Below are 26,253 nucleotides of genomic sequence, written 5' to 3' on the forward strand. Positions count from 1 at the left end.
CTATCCTCTATCACAATCATAATTCATATACCTACAGAGACATACACACACATTTTTATTAGTCATGTACACTGATTTTCTATATATATCTACTAAATTAAAAAAAATTATTAGAGAAGTAGGTTTATAGAGAAATTTTGTATACAACACAGAGTTCCTATATCACCCTACTATTATTAACACATTGCATTTTTATGGTACATTTGTTCCAATTCATTTAAGACCTTACTTTTTTATAGTTGTACTATTAACTGTACTCCATAGTTTATATTAGGGTTCACTGTTTGTGTTATTTAGGTCTATTTTTTCTTAATTTATTTTCCCTAGTAACTTTTTTTTGTCTTTATTTTTTTAATTTTACATTCTAAAAATATGAGGTCCTCATGATGGATGTAGGATGACAGAATACATGAAAGTAACTTGTTTCTCTCCCTGTTGCTAGGATACAAAGAAAAGAATTGTATGTAAATCAGAAAGTAATGAAATGCAACCTTCTCTTTGGGCCAAATTCCACTTTTGGTGGTCAAGAATATCCTGTTGAAGCAATGAAGTATGAAAAGCAGCTTCAACCACTTGGCTGCACCTGTGCAGAAGCAGCCCCTGCTGTCCTCACTTCAACTTGCTTAAATAACAAAGTAAAATTCCTATCCACGGGTGGAGTAATCCACCCCTTTCTTGATCATGCAATGTATGTGCAAGTGTGATTTCCTGAACATACTAACCATACAATTATATAACCAGCTATGTGTGTTCATCCATATGCATAAAAACTAATGCATAATCAAAGCAAATGCTAAGTAGTAACTTGGGTATTTATACAAGAGTGAAACTGCAGCAGAGGGAGTCAGGTCTGAGTCACTTTGGACTGGCCTTGGTTCCTTACCTCTGCAGACGTAATAAATGTGAGTTTGCCTAACTCTCGTGTTGAAGTTTTCTTCATGCCATCTGTGGTTATCCATAAAGGCCTTGCTTTGAGGCCTAACACCCACATATCTCCCATCCCCCTCACCCCATTCATCCCACATCAACAATCTCTTTCATCATCATGGCACATGCATTGCATTTGGTGAATACATTTTGGAGCACTGCTGCACCACGTGGATAGTGGTTTACATTGTAGTTTACACTCTCACCCAGTCCACTCAGTGGGCCATGGCAGGATCTATAATGTCCAGCAACTGTCCCTGCAGCACCACCCAGGACAACTCCAAGTCCTGAAAAGGCCCCCACATCATATCTCTTCTTCCCTCTCCCTACTCTTAGCAGCTACCATGGCCGTTTCTCCACATTAATGCTACATTTTCTTCCATTACTAATCACAACAGTTCCAGAATAGAATATCACTAAGTCCACTCTAATCCATACTCTATTCCTTCATCCTGTTGACCCTGGGATGGTTATGTCCACTCCACTTCTACATCAAGAAGGTGCTTAGATTCCACATGGATGATGGATGCAATTTTCCTGCTTGCAGTTGTAGGCACTCTTGGCTCCCTGCTGTGGTGGTTGACCTTGTTCACCTCCCTGTTACCTGGCCAGGGTAAGTCCAGTAAACCAGAGTGTAGAAGGTGCAAGTCTGCTGAGGCTCAGGGCCTGGCTATCACATGGACAGTCCAAAGATTCAGGTCCCCTGAGCATACACCAAACCCCAGCTCCAACCACAGGTCTGGTAAAAGTAACTGGAGAGGCTTGTGGACAAAGATCACATCTGAGTTCAACTCCATCACACTAAGGAACACAAACTCCAAAGTATGGCCAACTGGCATGACACTGAAATCTATCTGCCATTACTACAGAACCTGTGGGTCTCTGTAGCCCTCAGAAGAGCTGATGCCTGGGCTTGTATCTGTTTCGGCTGTCTCTGGGACCCTGATGAGGCATGCATAACAGTGAGCCCTCTGATAACCTCCCAACTCTTTTTGGAGATTCATAGGCATATAAACTCATTTTTCCTTTCCATTTCCCCCTTTTATTCAAGGACAAAAAGCATTTTTGACACATAATATTACATGTAGGCTGAGATATTCTGCTGGTCTGAGTTGACTCTCTTATTCAAGGTCATCTTCTAGTTACATCATTGGCTGGTACTTGGTAGTAATCCCTTGGTGCCAGGGAGGCTCTACCCTGGGAGTCATGTCCCATGCTGGGTGGAAGGTAATGTATTTACCTGCTGAGTTTAGCTTAGAGACTGGCCACATTTGAGCAACATGGAGGCTCTCAGAAGGCAACTCTTAGGCACCCTACAGCTCTAGGCCTAGTTCTTATTTCAGGTGCACAGGCTCACAAGTATAGTCATTAGTATCAAGGGCTCATTGTTGGATCTTCCTTCTTTTTTGGTCTTTGTCATTGCACTTGGGGGATTGTTGCTGTTCGTTGGGGAATGTGATAGAACACCCCAGGCTAGGAGCTCAGTACTCCCTCAGTTGTTGTTTTTAACTGTAACCACTATGAAAACATACAAACATTTTTATGTGCCCTGTAAACATGCCCTGGTGTACTCCCTTCCAATATTGTGCCCCCTATCAATAACATCCCAGACCGGTATTTCTCCCCTGCCATAGTTGCACCTCTCTGTGATCAAAAACATTTTTGAAAATGAAACTTAATATATTGCCAGGTTCCATTAATAGTAAAATGGAATATAGAGATGGTTTTAAAGGTTAGATATAAAATACATACTAATTTAGAAAAATTAAAGTAAAAATAAATTGGGGTATCAAAAAATTTAAAAGTGAAAAAGCTTTGTTTTTGATATTTTGCCTTTTATCACTGCTATAATTGTTGCCCTGTATGTTCAGTGGCAAGGCAATTTCTTCCTCAGTGTCTACATCTTTTTTTTCCCTTCTAATTATAAAGCTTGTCTTCACAAAAGTTTTAGATCACAGTAATTCATATATACAATACACAGTACTCCCACAAATCCAGAATCGAACACTTTGTCCCTTTCCCAGCAATGATTTTTTATATGTTCACATAATATTTGCTGCAACTGATGTACAGATATTGAGACAAGAACTTTCAAACATAGTTACTCTTTGGTTTACATTTTAGCCTATAGGTTTTAATACATTTTTGGTGTACTTTAACATGTCCTATATTGATCTCTGCATGATCTTGTGGAACACTTCCATTGCCCCACAGTTACCCTGAGTCCATCTATTCAATAACTCTTCCCCCCTCCCCTCAGGGCCCACAGTGACAATCAATCTTCATTACTTGAAGGACCATATTCAGAGTGCAACAATGTTGAGGGCTTGACATGCTTAACTGCCCTAACCCACTGAGAGCCACCAAGTCTCTCAAGAGATATAATTCCCTCTATTTGAGAACATCAGTCCTCCCCATAATTGGGTATACCTTCACTCTCATTGTATGGGTCTCCATCCAATGATATAACCCACTATGACAAAATGAGCACTCACACACTCCCTAGAAGCCTACCCTGTGTCAAATTCATCCCTTTAAATATTTTAAACAGGTAATATTCCTTACTATATTTTTAAAAAAGTTTTCTGAACATTATACTTTCAAACACATACCTGACAATCTCCTATGTTCATATGTTTCCCCGACCCTCCATCTACTTTTTGGGCCAACTTACCCCTCCTCCCATCTCTATGTCCCCTCAAGCCCACAAAGAACCACCCAAAGGTAACCTATGCCCCCATTTTATCTAATCCCCATACAAATACTTACCTCCAGCTTATCATAGAGTTTATCCAAGTAGCTGTCAGCTCACAACCTTCCTCTACCCCCAACTACCTTAAAGTTTATCATCCAGTCTCTAGCTTTCTGATACAGATTGGTTTACTTATTTCATATCAGAGAGGTCATGTAGTATTTGTCCTTCAATGCCTGGGTTGCTTCACTCAACATAAGGTTCTCAAGATTCATCCATGCTACCACATGTGTTTGTACTGTATTTGTTCTTATAGCTGAGTAATATTCCATTGTATGTATATACTACATTTTATTTATCCATTCATCTGTTGTTGGGCATTTGGGTTGATTCCAACTTTTGGCAATAGTGAATAGTGCTGCTATGAACACTGGTGTGCAGATATCAGTTTGTGTCCTTGTTTTCAGATCTTCTGGGTATATACCCAGCAGTGGAATTTCTGGGTCATATGGCAAATCTATAGCTAGTTATTTGAGAAACCACCGAACTGTCCTCCAGAATGGCTGGGTCCTTCTGCATTCCCACCAGCAGTGGGTGAGTGGTCCCGTTCCTCCACATCATCTCCAGGACTTGCAGTCTTCTGATTTTTTGATAGCTGCCAGTCTTATGGGAGTAAGAGTGTATCTCATTGTACTTTTGATTTACATTTCCATAATAGCTAGGGATTTTGAGCATTTTTCATGTGCTTTTTAGCCATTTGTATATTATCTTTGGAGAAGTGTCTGTTCAAATATTTTTCCCATTTTTTAAATGGGCTGTTTTTCTTTTTATTTTCAAATATAGGAGTTATTTATACATGCAAGATAAAAGTCTCCTACCAGATATAGTTACCAAATCTTTTCTGCCATTGTGTAGGCTCTTTTTTCACTTTCCTGACAAACTACTTTGAGGTGGAGAAGGCTTTAATTTTGAAGAAGTCCCATTTATCTATTTGTTCTTTTGCTGCTTGTGTTTTTGGTATGAAGTTCATGAAGCCATTTCCTATTAAAAGTTCCTGTAGATGCCTCCCTACTTTGCTTTCCAAGGTCGTTATGGTTTTGGGTCTTATATTTAGGTCTTTGATCCATCTGGAGTTGATCTTTGTATAAGGTGTAAGTTGGCAGTCCTCTTTCATTCTTTACATATGGATATCCAGTTCTCCAGGCACCATTTGTTGAAGAAGCCATTCTCCCCCAGTTGAGAGGGTTTGGTGGCCTTGTCAAATATATATGAGGATCTATATCAGAACTCTCAATTTGGTTCCATTGGTCAGTGTGTCTATCCTTGTGCCAGTACCATGCTGTTTTCACTACTGTAGCTTTGTAGTATGTTTTGAAGTCAGTTAGTGTGATTCCCCCAATTTCATTTTTCTTTTTCAATATGTCTTTGGCTATTCAGGGCCTCTTTCCTTTCCAAATACATTTCATAGTGAGTTTCTCTAGTTCATTAAAGAATGATGTGTTGATTTTTATTGGGATTGCATTGAATGTGTAGATCAGTTTTGGTAGGATAGACATCTTAATAATATTTACTCTTCCTATCCATGAACAGGGAATATTCTTCCATTAATTTAGGTATTCTTTGATTTCCTTGAACAGTGTTGTGTAGTTTTCTGTGTATAATCTTTTACCTCTTAAGTTAAATTTATTCCTAGGTATTTGATTTTTTAATTTACTATGGTGAATGGTATTTGATTCCTGATTTCCTCCTGAGATTGCTCATTATCGGTGTACAGAAATGCTACTGATTTTTGTGGATTTATCTTGTAACCTGCAACTTTACTGAACTCATTTATAAGTTCTAGAAGCTTTGTTGTAGACTTCTCAGGGTTTTCTATGTATAGGATAATATGTATAGGATAACATCTGCAAATAGTGAAATTTTGACTTCTTCCTTTCCAATTTGGATGCCTTTTATGCCTGCTTCTTGCCTCAGTGCTTGAGCAGGTACTTCAAAGACTATGTTAAATAGGAGGGGTGATAGTGGGCATCCTAAATATAAAAGCCAAGACAATAGGCTCCTAGAAAATACTGTAGGAAGCATCTATTAGCTCTGGTATTAGGAAATGGTTTCATAAACTTTACACCCAAAGCACAAGCAACAACAGCGAAAAAAAAAAAAAAAACAGATGAGTGTGATCTCCACAAAATTAAAGACTTCTGTGCCTCAATAGATTTCATAAAGAAAGTGAAAAGACAGCCTATTAAATGGGTGATACTATTTGGAAACACTTATCTAATAAATGACTCATATCTAGCATTTGTAAAGAAATCTTACATTTTGAAAATAAAGATGAACAACCCATTTGAAAAAAATGGTCAAGAGATTTAAATAGACACTTTTCCAAAGAGGAAATAAAAATAGTTAAAAAGCACATGAAAAGGTGATAAACATCAATAGCTATGACAGAAATGCAGACCAAAATTTCAATGAAATATCATCTTAACACCTATTAAACTGCTGGCTTTTAACAACAAAGAAAATTACAAGTGTTGAAGAGCATATGAAGGCATAGGAGCATGCATCCAATGCTGGTGGAAATGTCGAGTGGTGGAATCACTGTGGGGGATAATTGGTGGTTCCGCAGGAACTAAATATTAGAATTGTATGTGATCCAGTAATCCTACTACAAAGTATATACCCAGAAGATTGGGGGCAATGCCATGAACATATATAAGCACACCATTTTCATCATGGCATTATTCAAAATTGTTAAAAATTGGAAGCAACCCAAGTATCCATATATGGATAAATGGATAAAGAAAATATGGTATATACATACAATGAAATATTACTCAGCTCTAAGAAAGAATGAAGCACTGGCCCATGAAACAACATGGATGAATCTTAAAGTCCTTATGTTGAGTGAAGTAAGCCAGTTACTGAAGGACAAATATAGCAAAATCTCACTGATATGAACTAAGGATATTGAGCAAACTTACAGAGGTAGAATAGAGAGTGGTGAGCCAATGCTGAATCTGGGCAGAATCTCTGATAAGGTGGATGGGGGAAGTTTGGCAGTGGACAGGGGTGATGGTGGTGCAGCAAGGCGAATGGAGGCAATGATAATGGAATGTGACTGTGAGCGGTATGGTTGGGTTGGGCTGGACTATCCATAGAGCCTGGGGAAAGGCTAGAGTAAGGAACAGATGATCTCTGGGAGGTAGTGAACTGTGGTTGAGACTACAGTTGCTGGAGTGTTATTTTGGCAACTACAGCAGGGGTGGGGGTCTCTGGTCCAGGGTGGCAATGGTGATGAAATGTGTGGAGAAGTGCTACGTGGGGCATGCCTCTATGGAATATGAATATGTTCATGTGGTGATATCTCAGGGAGTGGAGAACCACAAAAGAAACAAGAAAGTATTTAACTTCCATCCTGGAAATTCTTGCTACATTCTCAAAAAGAGAGCCAAGAATCTCTGAAGTATAATGTAATACATAGGCAGTACCTAATAAAAGATAACAGAAAATATGCTAAGCCCTCAATATTAATGCTTGCACTTATGGAGTTTTTTTCTTGTAAAATTGAAACGTAACCTAATAATATCTATTACCTAAGAGTCACTTCCTGATAGCATCATTGTTATTTAATATGGCCTCTCTCTAATCCAAATTCAACAAATAAATTCACTACCTTCCCTCCACACAGGGGTATGGGATATAACTCCCAGGGATGAGCCTTTCTGGAACTGAGGGAATATTACCAAGTGCCAACCAGCAATGCATTTGTAAAACTACCTTGACCAAAAGAGTGAAAATTTTTTTAAAAAGTTTTTAGGCTAAAAGATTTCAAAGTGAGTCAGGAAGTCATTTCAGAGATTACATTTTGCACATCTCAGGCAGTTCTCGCTAACTGCTGCATGCAGCAAATCCTCAAACAGGGGTGCTCTCAAGGACTCTAGAGACATCTGGACACTATAGGCAAGGCACACGACCCAAGAAAATCACTACCTCATTGTGGGCCTTAGATTGGAATATATGATAAGATATTTAGCCAGTGTAACAGAATTTAGCTCATTTATAATTTCCCTACATATGATTCTTCTACCCCAGTTATTTGAACCTATAATTAGCACTATACCCCTTAAATATAGGTCCCAGAAACTTAAATCTTTGGGCTGTTCATATGCCATTTGAGCCCTGAATCTCAGCAGAGTTGTGGTCAATACCTACTCTCCAGTTCATCGGTCTCACCCAGGACAACAAAGAATATGATGATGGACAACCCCATTCCAAAAAGCAAAGAGTATCTACAACTACAAGCAAAACAGTTCCTTCCATCTGCCCAATAAGATCTAAGCCCCCTCTCAATCTGAAGCAGAGTGGGTATCACCATCCCCAAATCCTTAAGATTGAGGGATGAACAAATATAAGGGCGGAATGCAATCACAAACCAAAGTAGATATTATTATTGTAGTAATGGAAGAACTTGCAACATGATATAAAGACAGTGATCATCAGAGGTTCTGAGGGGAAGAGGGGGGAGGAATAGATGGAACTTAGGGCTTTTTTAGTGCATTTGAATTGATCTGCATTATATTGCAATGACAGATACAGGCCATTATACATTTTGTCAAAACCTATAAAATTGTATGTTTCAAAGTGTAATGTAAACTATAGACCATGGTTAGTAGCAAGTCTTCAATATTTGTTCATGATTTGTTATAAATGTACAGCATTAATATAAGATGTTATTAATAGGGGGAAATATGAGAGGGGGAGGAGTGGAATATATGGGAATCCAATATATTTTCAATGTAACTTTTCTGTAATCTAAAACTTCTTTAAATATAGTGCTAAAAAATTTGAAAAAAAATTTCAAGTTTAAAAAATACTATATATTTACTTCCTTCCTACTAAAAGGAAATGAAATCATTCCTCTCTAGTTTTTCCTCTACTTAGATTATTTTTTAGAAAACTTGGCATTGAAAATCTTTCTCTGCCCCCTTGAGGCACATATAAATCATTTGAAAATCAAAATTTATGCCAGCCGTATGCCAGCTTTTAACCTAAAAATGTCTTTCTCAAATTCCTGGTTGATAACTCTGAGAGATGTAAACACCAAAAATATTAACATACTTATCTTCCAATTTCAATTAGAGTTTACCTTACACGTCTGGCTCCAGACTGTGACTATTTCATGTCATAGACAAACAAGAATTTTTTTCTTTTGCATAGAGATAATTAGCAAACACAAAAATCACCCCAGATTCCAGTTAATTTTAAAATAAACTGTGGGTGGCAACCAATGTTGTCAAGTCCTTTTTACCTGAGAACTAGTTTATCTTAAAAACAGCATATAATATTTATATCTCCTTGGCTATATAAAAGGGTGAGATTTCTTTCTTTCTGTGTAATCTCTTTGGCAGATTACTGGTGAAGTAAGACATTATGTTGTAGGTTTACGTGATAGTAAAATTATTTTTATTTCTGTCTTTGTAGAGAGATTTTCTGGGTTAAAAAAAGTTGTTTTTAATTATATTTCCCCAACACAAGGCACAAGGAAAAGATGGGGCTATGTTTTTTGAATCTGTTACAATTATCATGATAAATATAAAATGAAAATTTATATAATCATTAAAAAATATTTAATTTTCATGAAAAAATTATTTAGGAACTTCTCCTATGAAGAGCAAACTGTTTCTCAAATATTGTGACTGTGGGGTACCAGGTAACTCGAGATATATCTGATATTGTCCCTAGAGTGGAAAATATTTTAAAAGGAGCTTTTATTTGACAGTACACTAGATTTTGTCACAACTCTATCCATCAGCTAAATAACCTTGTCAATTTCCTCATTTGTGAAATGAACATGAAATAAGATAATGTATGTACAGTGCATCTCACAATTTTTGATATTTAGGAAGTGCTCAGTAAATGTAAACTGGGATTATTTTATTTAGGATTACATCCTCACTAGAGGAATGAGGGAAAAGTAGAAGTTGAAAGGGAAAAACTGAATTCAATACAGCTATCTTGAAGAAAGATTGAAATGAAGAAGTCAAAAGAAAGTATTGGTAAAGGGGGAAAGATAACCATGTACCAACATAGATGCATAGTTATTGTAGGAATTATCATGTGGTTATGGAAGAACATATAGCATTGATATAAAGACAGTGGTTACCAGAGGTTCAGAGTTTCAGAGGAGGAATGAATAAGTGGAACACAGGACATTTTTCAGACATTGGAATTGTTCTGTGTGATACTACAGTGATGGACATATGATATTTTACATTTGTCAAAGTGTAAACAATTATATAGTGCAAACCATAAACTATAGATCTTGATTAGTAGGAATGCTTCGATTTGGTTCATTAATTGTAATATATATTTCTTACTAATTTTCAAATGTTAATACTTGGGGAAAATGTGTATGTGAGGAAGGGTATGTGGGATCCCCCTGTACATTTGGCATAACTTTTCTGTAATCTAAAACTTCTCTAAAAATAAATAAAAATAGAAAATAAAAGCAAAAAAGGACAACAAATCTCACAATTTCTATTGAATATGTTACCCCCCCTCCAATCAAATATTACCTAAATGCTACTAAGATATCACTTACTTATTGTCCTTGTGAATTGAGGCTTTGAGGTCAAGTCACTTAGATTTAAATTCCAAATCTGTCAATTCTTATCAGTATCACTTTGGACAAATAACTTCTCTGTGCCTCAGTTTTCTCATCTTTAAAATGAAACTTCTAAGTTGTACCAAAGGTATAAGGTTGTTATGATTTTTCATCCTTTTATTCATGTATCAAAAAAAGAGAGAAAGCATTGGCAGCTGTTACACACACATATCCTTAGCAATGATCAAGTCATTTCTCATTGTATGCTACTCTCACATTCAGAACAAGTTTCAGAATTACCAACCTATTTTATTTGAAAAATGCCTATCGCTGGGAACATAATTAAAACAACAAAACTACTGTTTTCCTTTGTGAGCTGCTTTGCTGAATCCAAGAGGACACCTTTGACAACACAGCAGAGGGAATCTGTGGAAGAGGAAAGAGATGCGGTAAAGCAACTCCGAAAGCAAAATTCAGAAATGACATGTAGGTGCACGATGTTATTGTAAGCTATAAGGGGATTTGATTGTTTAAAAGTATTTATGAGTTAGAATTTCTATTTAACATAAAAGCTTAACAAAGAACTACCTGATCTTTTGGAGGAAGTTTAATTGTTAAAGTTTTCTCAATGACTATTATGTTCATCAAAACTAGACCTCAGGAAGGTCTACTCTTTCCTTTACAAGAGTAAGCAAGAATAAAAATAAATGTTCATATAATAAATTCAGATGGTAAAACACTCTAATTATTATTTCCAATTGCTTAGACTGTCTTTATCATAAATGACTCATTTCCTTTCTTTGATATCAGTCATTCATATTATGCCCTGTGCTGGTCTGAGTCCTTTGTTGACCCCAGAAAATTATGTTCTTAAGCTAACCTATTCCTGGGCATGTAAACCTATTGTATGTGAGATGTTTTGATTAAATTTGGTAAAGGGATATTTTGATTAGATCACTTTGGATTGCATTAAATTCAGTTGGAGGCCTTTGATGGAAGTACTTCAGTGAGGCATGAATCAGGTGTGTCTCTGCCCTCTTGCTAATGTCTTATAAAAATGGGAGAAATAGGCAGAGAAACACAGAGAATGAGAGTTGCCATTTTATTCTACCATGTACAGCCTTGAAACAGTAAGCTTCTAACCTAATAAATCCCTATTTTAAAAGTTTACCCATTTTTTAGAATATTGCTCCCAGTAACCTTTAGCAAAATAAGACATGACTCCTATGCCATGATCTACATATCTTCTACCTATTTTAAGAAACTGATACTACTGATTTTTCTTGCCATATAAGCAACATATCAATTCAATTACAAGCATATTGTGTTCAATGGTTTCAAATAATTCAAAATAAACAAATAGTATTCACAGTGTTTCTGAACCTAGAAAGTTAGAATATTCAGCTTTAGAGCAAAAGACAAATTAGCATAAGTATCTGCATAATGGGATTCAGCAGAAGTTTACTCTAAAGCTATGTACCGCGCATACTTCCTTCTAAGAATTACGCTGTGTTGCCTATCCAAGTTTCTTACCTCACTATAATAGCCCACATTATCTGTTTATCATTGAAGGAAAAGTCTTGAATATTGTGGTTCAAAGATGAACTCACCAACTTTCACTTGAGCTATAAAGTTGTTCAGCAAAGAGTGATAATTCAAGATGTCAAAACTGTCGATGAAATTTTCTCATTCACAATTTTCTCCTTACCAACACTTCTTTCAAGATGATGGTGTCGCAGGAAAGGATGGATCTATAGGTAAAATAGAATTCCAGAATACACAAGGCATAAAAAACTGAATAAACCTTTCTCCTTCAATTGCCTTATTTTTTTTTAATTTTCATTTTGTTCAACTGTCTTCTGTTCCTCTAAATGTGAACTCCAAGAGAACCCTTTTATTGGTTATTCTATCAAAGACTTAAAATATAGGTTAATATGTGGGAGAATGATTCTATATGCTTTAAAATATTCACTAATATAGTTCTAATAAAAATTTCTCAGTTACTTAGATTATCCAGATTCTACAATTAAAAACTGAATTGCCCAAGGTCCCACAGCCATTAACTGATAAAACCACAGCTCTTTGAGCACTAGGTGATAAATCTTGGGGGAAATCAGGAAATATGGGTGAAGGTTTTTAACTATCTGTAATGGCTGTTCAATAAAAATATTCTTATTCTTTCAAAAATCTTATATAAAACATTTAAGAAATAAGATAATAAAGAAGGCCAGTAAAAACAATATTCTTATTATTTTTAAAATATAGGTGGTACTGTGGGGACAGTTACCAGACATTGTATATCCTCCCATGGCCCACTGGGTAGACTGTGGGGGAGTGTGGGCTATGGTGTGGACCATTGACCATGAGGTACAGCAGTGCTCAGAGATGTATTCACCAAGTGCAATGAATGTCTCATGATGATGGAGGAGGTTGTTATGAGGGAAGGAGTGGGATAAGGGGATTGGGGGGTATATGAGGACCTCATATTTTTTTAATGTAACATTAAAAAAATAAAGACAAAACAATAAAAATAAAAATATAAAGTGCAACCCTCTGAATTCATATTCTTTTTCAGGTTTCTGTTATACTAAAATTAAAAATTGTTTCCTTATAATATTGTACACTTTTGTAAAATCTGAAAAACAAATAAAGACTTTAAGAAAAATAAGACTGTAAGGGGAAACAAAATAATACAAAACAAGAAGAAAGGAGTAAGTAGTTGACCTCTGGTTTCTAGGACAACATGTAAAGGTCTTGGACATCATCCCTTCTGTCCTCAATACAAGAAAAAATTGGAACATACTGAAAATCAGTAACTTGTCTTAGATCCATCAGATAATTTCAAAGCATAGTACAAAGGGCTGGGTGCTGGGAAATACAGAAAATCAAGTTTAAAATGAGCACAAGACACCAGAACTGGGAAATGGTAGGGAAAGTTAAACTGGAATTGATAAACTGCTGGTGCTTGGGAGTAGACTAATTGGAGAGTTAAAAATTCCTGCGGGCTTAATCTTAGAATAGCACCCATAATTGCTGAGTTTTATCTCCAAGAGTTACAAAAAGTTCCACTATAAATATGTAAGAACATTAGAGAGTAATAAAGAAATATTAAGAAAAACTCTCTGCCCACTAAATTTGATAATTTATGCAAAATTGACCAACTCCTTTAGAGACACAATCTACCAAAAGACACAGAGGAGAAAAAGATTATCAGAATAAGCTCAAATTTATTAGGGAAATTAATAATCAATAGTCTATCATAAAGAAAAGCACCAGGCCCAGATGACTTCACCGGTGGATTCTATCAGACATGTGGAAGAAATGATAGCAATTCCATACACTCTCTTCTGAACAATAAAAGCACTGGAAACATTTTCTAACTCATTCTATGAGGACAGCATTACCTTGACACCAAAACGAGGTAAAGATATTACACAAAAGGAAAACGAAGATCAATATGACATATGAAAATATATACAAAAATCACCAACAAAATATGAGCAAATTGAATCTAAAGGTCTATAATAAGAAACATACATCATGACTATTTCAGGTAGGCAAGCCTGGCTCAACTTTAAAGTCAATTAATGTAATCCATCAAATCAACAGGCTTAAGAAGAAAAATTATATGATGATACCAATATATGCTGGAAAAGCATTTGACCAATTTAATGCATTTATGATTAACAAGCTCAGTAAAGTAGGAATAGAGAGGGCCTTACTCTTCTTGATAAAATACATCCTCAAAAAACTATAGCTATGGTGAGAAACCTGAGATCAGGCATAAGGTTCACTGTTCCCATTCCATATCATATTGCAAGTCCTAGCTAGGGCAATAAGACATGAAAACAGGAGGGAGGGGGCAAGATGGCGGCTGAGTGAACATCCCTGTTAGAGTCTTCTGCAGGGAATCGGCTGGGCGGCGTTGGAGACTCTTTGGGACCGGATTGTTTCGGGATTTTTGCTGGTCCGGAGGTGTCTGGACATCGATTTGGAGGGAAGGTAACAGAGAGGATTCGTCTGTGAAATATACACGGAGATCCCAGCTACCTGTAGAGGATTCCCTTCTTGGGTAGGCGGAGACGAGGCATCTAGCCCCGCTCGGTGGGGCTGAGCCAGGCCGGGCCGCAGCGGCGGACGCTGCGCCGGCGGTGAGCGGGGCCGGGCGGGGCCGAGCCAGGCCGAGCCGGGCCGCGGTAGCGTTTGGAGCCGGGCGGGGCCGGTGCAGGCCCCGGCTGCGGGCCGCGGTAGCGTTTGGAGCCGGGCGGGGCCGGTGCAGGCCCCGGCTGCGGGCCGCGGTAGCGCTTGGAGCCGGGCGGGGCCGGTGCAGGCCCCGGCTGCGGGCCGCGGTAGCGCTTGGAGCCGGGCGGGGCCGGTGCAGGCCCCGGCTGCGGGCCGCGGTAGCGCTTGGAGCCGGGCGGGGCCGGTGCAGGCCCCGGCTGCGGGCCGCGGTAGGGCTTGGAGCCGGGCGGGGCCGGTGCAGGCCCCGGCTGCGGGCCGCGGTAGCGCTTGGAGCCGGGCGGGGCCGGTGCAGGCCCCGGCTGCGGGCCGCGGTAGCGCTTGGAGCCGGGCGGGGCCGGTGCAGGCCCCGGCTGCGGGCCGCGGTAGCGCTTGGAGCCGGGTGGGGCCGGTGCAGGCCCCGGCTGCGGGCCGCGGTAGCGTTTGGAGCCGGGCGGGCCCGGGTCAGGCCGCGGCGGGTACGGAGCCGGGCAGGGCCGGTCCAGGCCGCGGTGGCGGGAGGTGGACGCCGGAGCCGGCTGGGCCGCTGTAGCGAGCGGAGCTGGGCGGAGCCAGGCCAGGCCAAGGCAGCGTGAGGAGCCGGGCAGAGCCGGTCCAAGCCTCCGCGGCGGGCGGAGCCGGGCCTGCGGAGGGGTTTCTGTTTTTTGTTTTGTTTTGTTTTGTTTGTTTGTTTGTTTGTTTGTTTGTTTGTTTTCTTTTCTTAATTTTACTTAATTTTTTTTTTTTTTTTTTTTTTTTTTTTTTTTTTTTGAGCATCTGCAGTACTGGGGAGTTCGTGGGCCCTGGGCGGCCTATTGGGGGTTTGTGGGAAGGGAGGTGCTTGCAGACCCATTTGGGCAGACAGACGGGGGGGTTTTAGGGCAAAGCGGGGGGAAGTTGTTGTTTTAGATAGTGTTGCAATTGTGACACGTGTGTACCTGTATCTCTCTTCTCCCTATCCGTTCCCCACCGTTTGCCCATCCTCTTTTTCTTTCTTCCTTTCTTCTTGCCTTTCTTTTTTCTTTATTATAATTAGTTTGTTGGTTTTTTTTTTTTTTTTTTTTTTTTTTTCGGTTTTCTCTTTCCCTCTTGTCCCTCATCTTCCACTTATTTTTACTTTAATTCAAGTATACAATAGGTGCTACAGGGAACACCTCACATTTGCTGGGTTTTCCCATCCTCCACTGCCTCATTTCTGTGTGAACTGATTTAGGCTACCTACACTATCCCCCTTCCCCTGCATCTTGATATCCACTATCATCTACTGTCTCTCCTATATTCCACCCCCCACCTCCCGTTCTTTGATCCACAAAGTGTCTAACTCTTAATTTCTAATACCTTTGTTCTGTTTTCTGTCTATTATCCACTCTTGAAACTATTACCTTTCTTTTCTTTTTCCCTCTCTCATGAAAACAATAGCTGTGTAGTTCATACCATATTCCTCCCAAATTCAGTCATCAACTTCATAAAAGGTACTCTACCTTCAGCTATAACTCTATACAATCTACATGAATCTAACCTCCATCCTTCCAGATCTCATATTCCTGCTTTATTAACATACATCACCAATACAACTTTACACTTTTCCCTTGCTTACACAATTGCCTTTCCCCAACACTAATACTTTCCTCTAAAGTGAACTTAACCAACAACAAGTAACTAGAATAAGAAGAAAAAAGTGACAAAGAGAAGATATAACACCTGTGCAAAAATAACAACTAATTAACCTCCAAGAGCAGACAAAGAAGCTAAGGAACTGATTAAATTCGTCAAAATAAAGAGATGACCAGAAAGCAACAAAAATCTACGAACCAAACCAATAATCAGGAAAACATGGCTGAATCCAATCAACAAACCAATAATCACGAAGGGGAGCAAAACTTGGCACAAGCAATGAAAGATCTCAGAACATTTATCACCGACAAATTTGATGCAGTAATGAAAGAGGTTAACAACATGAAGACATCACTTGGAGGGGAAATTGCAGACATACGCAAAAACATAACAGATATGATGGGAATGAACACCACAGTTCAAGAAATCAAAAATACACTTGCAGCAAATATCAGCAGACTAGAAGAGACAGAGCAAAGAATTAGTGATGTGGAAGACAGTACATCAGAAATCAAACAGATAGTAGAAGGGGTCAATAAGAAGATAGAAAAAATCCAATTAGGATTTAGGGACCTGAATGACAATGCAAAACGCTCAAACATACGTATTATAGGCATTCCAGAAGGTGAAGAGAAGGGAAAGGGGTCAGAAAGAGTGTTGCAGGAAATAATGGCTGAAAACTTCCCAAATCTACTGAAAGAGACAGATGTACATATCCAAGAAGCACAGCGCACTCCACAAGTCATAAACCCCAACAGGCCCACCCCAAGACATATACTTGTCAAATTATCCAATGCTCAAGACAAAGAGAAAATCCTAAAAGCAGCAAGAGAAAAGAAAACCATCACATACAAGGGAAGCTCAATTAGATTAAGTGCTGATTTCTCTTCTGAAACCATGGAGGCAAGAAGACAGTGGTATGATATAGTCAAGGTACTAAAGGAAAAAAATTTCCAACCAAGAATACTCTATCCAGCTAAACTAGCATTCAAACATGATGGAGAGTTCAAAATATTCGCAGACAAACAGAAACTGAAAGAGTATACCAACAAGAAACCTCCCCTTCAAGAAATTCTAAAGGGAGTGCTGCAGGAAGAAAGGAAAAAACAGGAAAGGCAAAGTTGGAGGAGAGTATAAGACCAACAACAACAACAAAAAAGACAAAAAAAAATATACAAACAAAATATGACAAACACAAATCCAATCAAAGTATGGCTAACACAAATAATTCCTTGATAGTAATAACACTGAATGTCAACGGATTAAACTCACCTATCAAAAGATTCAGACTGGGACATTGGATAAGGAAATATGACCCATCCATATGCTGTCTACAAGAGACACATCTTAGACCCAGAGACGCATGGAGATTGAAAGTGAAAGGCTGGAAAACAATCATACAAGCTAACAATAACCAAAAAAAGGCAGGAGTAGCTATATTAATATCAGACAAAATAGACTTTAAATGTGAAACAATTGTGAGAGACAAAGAAGGATACTACATTTTAGTCAAAGGGAAAATCTGTCAAGAAGATCGAACAATCATAAATATCTATGCCCCTAACAAGGGTGCCTCTAAATACGTCAGGCAAATGCTGGAAAAAACTAAGTGAAAGAATAGATACATCTACAATTATAGTGGGGGATTTTAATACACCACTATCAACTCTGGACAGAACATCTCAAAAGAGAATCACCAAAGAAACAAAACATCTGAATAGTATAATAGAGGAGCTCGATCTAATAGACATATATAGATCGCTACACCCAAACACAGCAGGATATACATTTTTCTCAAGCGCACATGGATCATTCTCCAAGATAGATCATATGCTAGGCCACAAAGAAAGGCTGAACGAATTCAGAAAGATTGAAATCATACAAAACATTATCTCTGACCACAGTGGAGTCAAGCTGGAGATTTGCAAGGGAAAGAAGCCCAGATTTCACACCACGATTTGGAAATTAAACAACACACTCTTAGAAAAACAGTGGGTCAAAGAGGAAATCTCAAAAGAAATCAATGACTACCTTGAAACAAATGATAATGATAACACAACATACCAAAATTTATGGGATGCAGCAAAAGCAGTACTGAGAGGGAAGTTTATAGCCATAAATTCATATATCAAAAAAGAAGAAAGAGCAAAAATTGAAGAACTAACTGCACATTTGAAGGAATTAGAAAAACAACAACAAAGTAACCCAACAGGAAGAAGAAGGAAGGAAATAACAAAGATAAGAGCAGAACTAAATGAAATAGAAAATAAGAAAGCACTTGAACAGATAAACAAGACCAAGAGCTGGTTTTTTGAGAAGATTAACAAAATTGACAAACCTTTAGCAACACTAACAAAGAAAAAAAGAGAGAAGATGCAAATACACAAAATAAGAAATGAGAAAGGCGATATCACCACTGACCCCACAGAAATAAAGACTATCATAAGAGGATATTTTGAAAAACTATATTCCAACAAAAATGACAATCTAGAGGAAATGGACAAATTCCTAGAAACACATAAACAGCCCATATTGACAAAAGAAGAAATTGATGATCTTAACAAACCAATCACAAGCAGAGAGATAGAATCAGTTATTAAAAATCTCCCAACTAAGAAGAGCCCAGGGCCAGATGGCTTCACAGGTGAATTCTATAAAACATTCCGGAAAGAACTGACACCAATCCTGCTGAAACTATTCCAAACCATCGAAACAGAAAGAACATTACCCAACTCCTTCTATGATGCCAACATTACCCTAGTACCAAAGCCAAACAAAGACATCACAAGAAAGGAAAATTACAGACCAATTTCTCTAATGAACCTAGACGCAAAAATACTTAACAAAATACTTGCTAATCGTATTCAACAACACATTAAACGAATTATACACCACGACCAAGTGGGATTCATCCCAGGTATGCAAGGATGGTTCAACATAAGAAAATCAATCAACGTAATACACCATATAAACAGATTGAAGGAAAAAAATCACATGATTATATCTATTGATGCAGAAAAAGCATTTGACAAAATACAGCACCCTTTCTTGATAAAAACACTCCAAATGATTGGAATACAAGGAAATTTTTTGAACATGATAAAGAGTATATATGAAAAACCTAAAGCCAATATTGTTTACAATGGAGAAATCCTAGACTCCTTCCCTCTAAACTCAGGAACAAGACAAGGATGCCCACTGTCGCCGCTCCTATTTAACATTGTCTTAGAAGTACTTGCTCGAGCACTGAGGCAAGAACCAGAAATAAAAGGCATTCAAATTGGAAAGGAAGAAGTCAAAATTTCATTATTTGCAGATGACATGATCCTATACATAGAAAACCCTGAGAGATCTACAACGAAGATTCTAGAACTCATAAATGAGTTTAGTAAAGTCGCAGGTTATAAGATCAATGCGCAAAAATCAGTAGCATTTCTGTACACCAATAATGAGCAAGATCAGGAGGAAATCAAGAAACAAATACCATTCACAATAGTAAATAAAAAAATCAAATACTTAGGAATAAATTTAACTAAAGAGGTAAAGAACTTATACACTGAGAACTATACAAGATTGTTCAAGGAAATCAAAGAAGACCTAAATAAATGGAAGACTATTCCTTGTTCATGGATAGGAAGACTGAACATTATTAAGATGTCTATCCTACCAAAATTGATCTACACATTCAATGCAATCCCAATAAAAATCAATGCAGCCTTCTTTAAGGAACTAGAAAAACTAACTATGAAATTTATTTGGAAAGGAAAGAGACCCCGAATAGCCAAAGACATACTGAAAAAGAAAAACGAAATTGGAGGAATCACACTACCTGACTTCAAAACATACTATAAAGCTACGGTGGTGAAAACAGCATGGTATTGGCATAAGGAGAGACATATAGACCAATGGAATCGAATTGAAAGCTCGGATATAGAACCTCACATATACAACTACATAATATTCGATAAAGCCACCAAACCCTCTCAACTGGGAGAGAGTGGCCTATTCAACAAATGGTGTCTGGAGAACTGGATAGCCATATGTAGAAGAATGAAAGAGGATTACCATCTCACACCTTATACAAAGATCAACTCAAGATGGATCAAAGACCTAAATATAAGAGCCAAGACCATAAAAACCTTAGAAAGCAGTGTAGGGAAACATCTACAGGACCTCGTAATAGGTAATGGATTTATGAATATCTCACCAAAAGCACGAGCAGCAAAAGAACTAATAGATAAATGGGACTTCCTCAAAATTAAAGCCTTCTGCACCTCAAAGGAGTTTGTCAAGAAAGTAAAAAGGGAGCCCACACAGTGGGAGAAAATATTTGGCAATCATATATCTGATAAGAAACTTATAACTTGCATATATAAAGAACTCCTACATCTTGAAAATAAAAAGATAAACAATCCATTTAAAAAATGGGAAAAAGACTTAAACAGACACTTCTCCGAAGAAGAAATACAAATGGCAAGAAAGCACATGAAAAAATGTTCCAAATCTCTAGCTATCAGGGAAATGCAAATCAAAACCACAATGAGATACCATCTTACACCCATAAGATTGGCAGCTATGAAAAAAACAGAAGAATACAAGTGCTGGAGAGGATGTGAAGGAAGGGGAACACTCATCCACTGCTGGTGGGAATGCAGAAGGATCCAACCATTCTGGAGAACAGTATGGCGGTTTCTCAAAAAACTAGCCATAGATTTGCCATATGACCCAGCAATACCACTGCTGGGAATATACCCAGCAGAACTGAAAACAAGAACACAAACCAATATATGTACACCAATGTTCATAGCAGCATTGTTCACTATTGCCAAAAGTTGGAATCAACCCAAATGCCCATCAACAGACGAGTGGATCAATAAAATGTGGTATATACACACAATGGAATACTACTCGGCTGTAAGAACAAACACACAAGAAACACATGTGATAACATGGATGAATCTTGAGAACCTTATGTTGAGTGAAGCAACCCAGACATTGAAGGACAAATACTACATGACCTCAATGATATGAAATAAACAAGCTGCCCTAGATAGCAAGAGACTGAACGATAGGCTTGCAGGAAATCGGAGGGTGGAGGAAGGATATGAGCCGATGTCTGCAGGGGTGGAATTTAAGACGAGATGGTGGTAAGTATGAACACAAAGAAGAGATAAAAGGGGGGCAAGGGGTTGCCTTTGCTTGGGGCTTTGCGGGTTTGAGGGTGGCTGGGGAGGGACGGGTGGGTAACGTTGCCCAAAAGTGGGGGGAGGGAGGGGTAGCATACGAACCAGGAGAGGGTCAGGTGTTGGTGGAGAGTAAAATGCCGAGAAAATCATATCAAAATATAATAAAGAGGGTTACCTGTTTAGAATGCTCAGAGGGGAGGGTCTGATGCAGGACGGGCTCCTGGGGAATGTCTAAATGCTCATTCTGCCAGAGTGGGTGACACCATGGGGTAGAAACCCAAGTAGTGAGAGTGGGGGTGGACCCACATCCTGGGGAGGACTAATGCCATCCAATAGAGGGAACTGTATCCCTCGAGAGAAAGGGTGGCTCCCAGGGCATTGGGGCAGTTGAGCAAGTTAGGCCCTGAACACTATTCCATCTATCTCTGGAAGTGGCTCCTCAGGAAACGGAGGTTGGCTATCACTGAGGGCACCAAGGTGGAAGGGAAAATGGAAGTTAAATGTGTGGAACCAAAGTAAATGGGGGGTAAGAGAGGAGTTTCTTGAGAGTACACAAGGATGGATATAAAACATGTAATATTACACCATAACATATAGGAGATGACAGACTGATAATGTAAACCATAATGTAAAACATAGGATAACTAAAAATGTAAAGAACTGTGTATCCTAAAGTATGCACCATAATGTAAACACAGATGTCACCTTGTTAGAAAGCTAATGTCTCAGTCTCTGTACATCACTTTAAGTAAATATGATATGAATAGGGCGTAAGAGTATCACTGTGGAAGGGAAAAGGTTTTCTGGTGGATGTGTGGGAGTGCTGTATATTATATATATACATTGCTGTGGTCTAGGACTCCTGTGAAGAAAAGCTGAATAATTAGGGGGGGGGGGAAAAAAAAAAAAAAAAAAAAGAAAAAAATAGGATGTGGAATTTTTTCAAGTCAACATTCTTTATCTAAGTTCTCTATCTAACTTTATCCAAGTTCTTTATCTATCCTTTAAACTCATCGCTATATGCCATTCCCTAGTAAGGGACCATGACATTATATTGGGCTTCAAATTTCGGGGAGTTCTGGATCACAGAGTGTTTCAACAATGGCAATGGAGGGATACTGGTATGGGATACCAATGACAGGTGATATATGACTGACAGGGAGCTGTACAGAACATATGTCCAGGGTGCATGGTAATGATTGGATATACTCATAGTGGCAACAATTAAAAACCACAGTAGGGGGGGTACTGGGTTCCTGGCCAGTGGTGCTCTGTCGTGGTCCCTAGGGGAGCAGCGACAGTCTCCCAGGTACAGTGGTGGGGACCGGGAGGGAGTGAGGGTTCAACAGTGAGCCCCTGATACTAATGACTATGCTTGTGAGCTGATAAACCCAAAATAATAACAAGGCCTAGAGCAACTTTGTGCCTGGGAATTTCCTTCTGTCAGCCTTCATGTTACTCAAATGTGGCCAGTCTCGAAGCCAAACTCAGCATGTAAATGCAATGCCTTCCCCCCAGCGTGGGACATGACACCCGGGGATGAGCCTCCCTGGCAACGAGGGACCACTATCAACTACCAACTGATGATGCAACTGGAAAATGACCTTATACGGAAGGTTCAATGCGGATCAGCAGAATATCCATGTCTACATAAAATACCATGACTTTAAAATGCTGTTTGACCTAAAGTAAGGGGGAAATGGAAAGGAGAAATGAGTTTATATGGCTACGAGTTTCTAAAAAAGAGTCTGGAGGCTGGCAGAAGGTTTGCCCTCATGCACAACTGAGCAGAGACAGAGAGACAGATAAAGCAGATACAACCCCCAGATATTGGTTCCTTTGAGGGCTAAAGAGACCCATGGGAGTTATGGTCATGGCCGATGGGGTTAACTACCAGGGCAGATGGCCCCTCTTTGGAAATGGTGTTTATGTGTGATGAATCTGGACTCAGATGGGATCTCCCTTCATAAGACTTTCATGCTAATGTGCTGGAGGTGCAGTTAATGTTGGGGTTTAAGATATATTTAGGGGATTTGAATCTCTGGACTGACAATGTGATAGCCAGATCCTGAGCCTCAACAGACTCCAGCACCTACAATCTGATTTATTGGACTTACCACACTCAGCTAAGATGGAGGTGAAGAAGGACAACCACCACACCATGGAGCCTAGAGTGATTACAACTGAAAATGGGAGGATTGCATCCAGCATCCAGGTGGAATCTGAGCCTCCTCTTGACATAAAGGTGCAATGGACACAACCAAACCAGTGTCCACATAGAAGAGGTGGCATTGGATTGGGAAAAGTGGACATAATGGACAAAGGGTATGGGGAAAGGCAGGAAGAGATGAGAGGTGGAGGCGTCTTCGGGACATGGAGCTGCCCTGGATGGTGCTTCAGAGGTAATCACCGGACATTGTAAATCCTCACAGGGCCTACATGATGGAATAGAGGAGCGTATGGGCCATGATGTGAACCAATGTATATGAGGTGCAGAGGTGCCCAAAGATGTACTTACCAAATCCAATGGATGTGTCAGGATGATGGGAACGAGTGTTGTTGGGGGGGGGGGGAGAGGGGGGGTGGGGGGGTGGGGTTGAATGGGACCTCACATATATATTTTTAATGTAATATTATTACAAAGTCAATAAAAAATAAAAAAATTAAAAAAAAAAAGTCATGAAAACAAAGACAAAAAATGTCATATAGATTGGAAAGGAAGAAATAAACTTTCCTTGTTCACATATGACATGATTTATCTATGTAGATAGCCCCAAAGAATAACAACAATGACAAAAAAAACCCTTCTGGTTAACCAAAGTTGTTTATAGTAGCACAGAACTGTGCAATGGTGTTGAATTCTAAAACACCGAAAGAAACCAACCTATCTGCAAAGAAGAAATGAGAAGAGCAAGCCTTGGGAGACAGATAATATGGTAAAAATACAAGAGAGGAGAGAGCTGTAGAAAGAGTTCCCATAAGTTTGAAAATGCACTGGCTGTATTAGTCTACCAAAGGGGTGCTCATGCAAAGTAAAACAAATCTGTTGCCTTTTATAAAGGGTAGTTATTTGGGGTAAAAGCTTACCCATACAAGACCCTAAAGAGTACAAATCCATGTTGCTTTCTCACCGAAGTCATATGCCACACGTTGAAGCAAGATGGTCGCGGATCTCTGCCTAGTCTCTCCTTCCTGGGCTTCCTCACGCTCTTAAGTCTCTGTGGGCCCAGCTTCTTCCCAATCTCACCTACAGGTGGGTTTAGGGCTTGTTTTTCAAGGCTTCCTCTCTCTCAGCTGCAAACTATCAAGTGAATAGCTCATCTCTCCCCAGGGCCCCAGGATCAAATATGACAGAGTTCTTTCTGTTTCCATGTATGTTCTTTAGTGACTGTCATTTTATATTAGCCCACCAAGGAAGCAGAGATTCAACTTAAGCCCTTACTGATGTAGCCCCATCAGAAACCCTAAAGTGATTTTATCAAGTAAATTTAATCAGAAGCCCCTCACTGAATTTAATGCAATCAAAAGGTATCACACCCAGAAGAATTCATTAGTTTACAAACATAATCTTTCTCTTTTTGGGATTCATAAAATAATCTCGAACTGCCTCAATGGCATCAGTGGTAGGAAGCGCTCTCCTGCTAATCTGCTCCTGGATGGCACAGACCCAAAAAAGTATAACATAGGATTTGGAAAATGAATTATGAAAGAAATAGATGTCTTTGTCCCATTCCCATATTAACTCCTGATTGGGGTATGTGATGAGTGGACACAAACTATTTAGCAAACATTTTTTGAAAATGTAACTGATTTGGACCTGCCCATTCACAGAAAAAGAGATAGAACTTGTGTACTAAAACTATCTGGGGTGATTACCTGTTAAAACAAATCAAATATGCATACTTCCAATAATTTTAACAGCATTTGGAGTATCAAAATATAATATTCCAAATGTCCAGGATACTACACACAATGACTCAACATACGAAGATTCCAGAAAATGTCACAACAGAAAATGTTCACAACAGATTTTAAACTTGGAATTAGCCAGATATCGGAATTTTTAGGCAAAGACTTCAAAATAGGTTTTGGAAGCAGTCCATGAAGTAACGGTAAACACAATTAAAATGAATAGAAAAAGTTAGTAAAATACTATTAATAGGGGAGAGGAGAAAAGGGGGAGGGTGTAATATATGGGAATCCCCTATAGTCTGTATATGACTTTTCTGTAATCTAAAGCTTCTTTGAAGATAAAAATGAAAAAAAAAAGTTACTGGGGGACTATCCAGAGGAAAATGCCACTGTACACACAAGACGAGAGATCTTACAGTGATGAAAGTAATAATGTCTAAATTTTTAATTCAATTTTTAATTTTTTTATATTTTATTGGTTATTTTTTAAAGTCATTATTATTTCATTTTCATATTTTTTTAATATGGTTATTTTCTTGGCTTCATCTTTGGAGAGGTTTTGGTTGACAGAAGGGTCACAACAGTGGCAAGGGAGGATCATTGGTGTGGGATGTCAGTGAAAGGGAATGCATGGGAGGTTCATCAGGGGCTTTCCTCTAAGGCATATGAAGGTGTTCAGGTTTTCTTAGGGCATTGTCAAGTTGGATGGAAATGCACATAATAACCAAAAGAATATAAAAATTCCATCCTGAGTTCTGCTACATTCTCAAATGGGAAAGCAAGAATACCCTGATTACAGGGGTACCTAGTGCAGGAGGACGGACCATTGTGCCGGTTCCTTGACACTGATGCTTGTACTTATGAACTTGACATTCCCTCTCGAATCTATTCTATCGTGATTTTATCAATATTTCTATTGCAACTTTTTAAAACTAGGTCATTACTTATTTCTAAGATGTTACATTAAATGAGGATTTATCCAAGCTTGCCTTATCTAATCTGACACATATAGTACTATCCTCCTAGAAACATTTTACTTATAATTTTCTAGGATTTTATCTAAATTAAATTGTGAGTATACAATGCCTATAACAGTCTTT

At 38.7% G+C, this 26,253-nt stretch overlaps 1 pseudogene; it reads right to left on the reverse strand.

Annotated features, from left to right (window-relative positions):
- The window catches only part of LOC101420770 (vomeronasal type-2 receptor 26-like), a 29,958-nt pseudogene extending 3,978 nt beyond the window's left edge, over positions 1-25,980 (reverse strand).
- Positions 25,981-26,253: the final 273 nt, after the last annotated feature.

The sequence above is a fragment of the Dasypus novemcinctus genome, chromosome 20 (genome assembly GCF_030445035.2).
Source record: "Dasypus novemcinctus isolate mDasNov1 chromosome 20, mDasNov1.1.hap2, whole genome shotgun sequence".
NCBI lineage: Eukaryota > Metazoa > Chordata > Mammalia > Cingulata > Dasypodidae > Dasypus > Dasypus novemcinctus.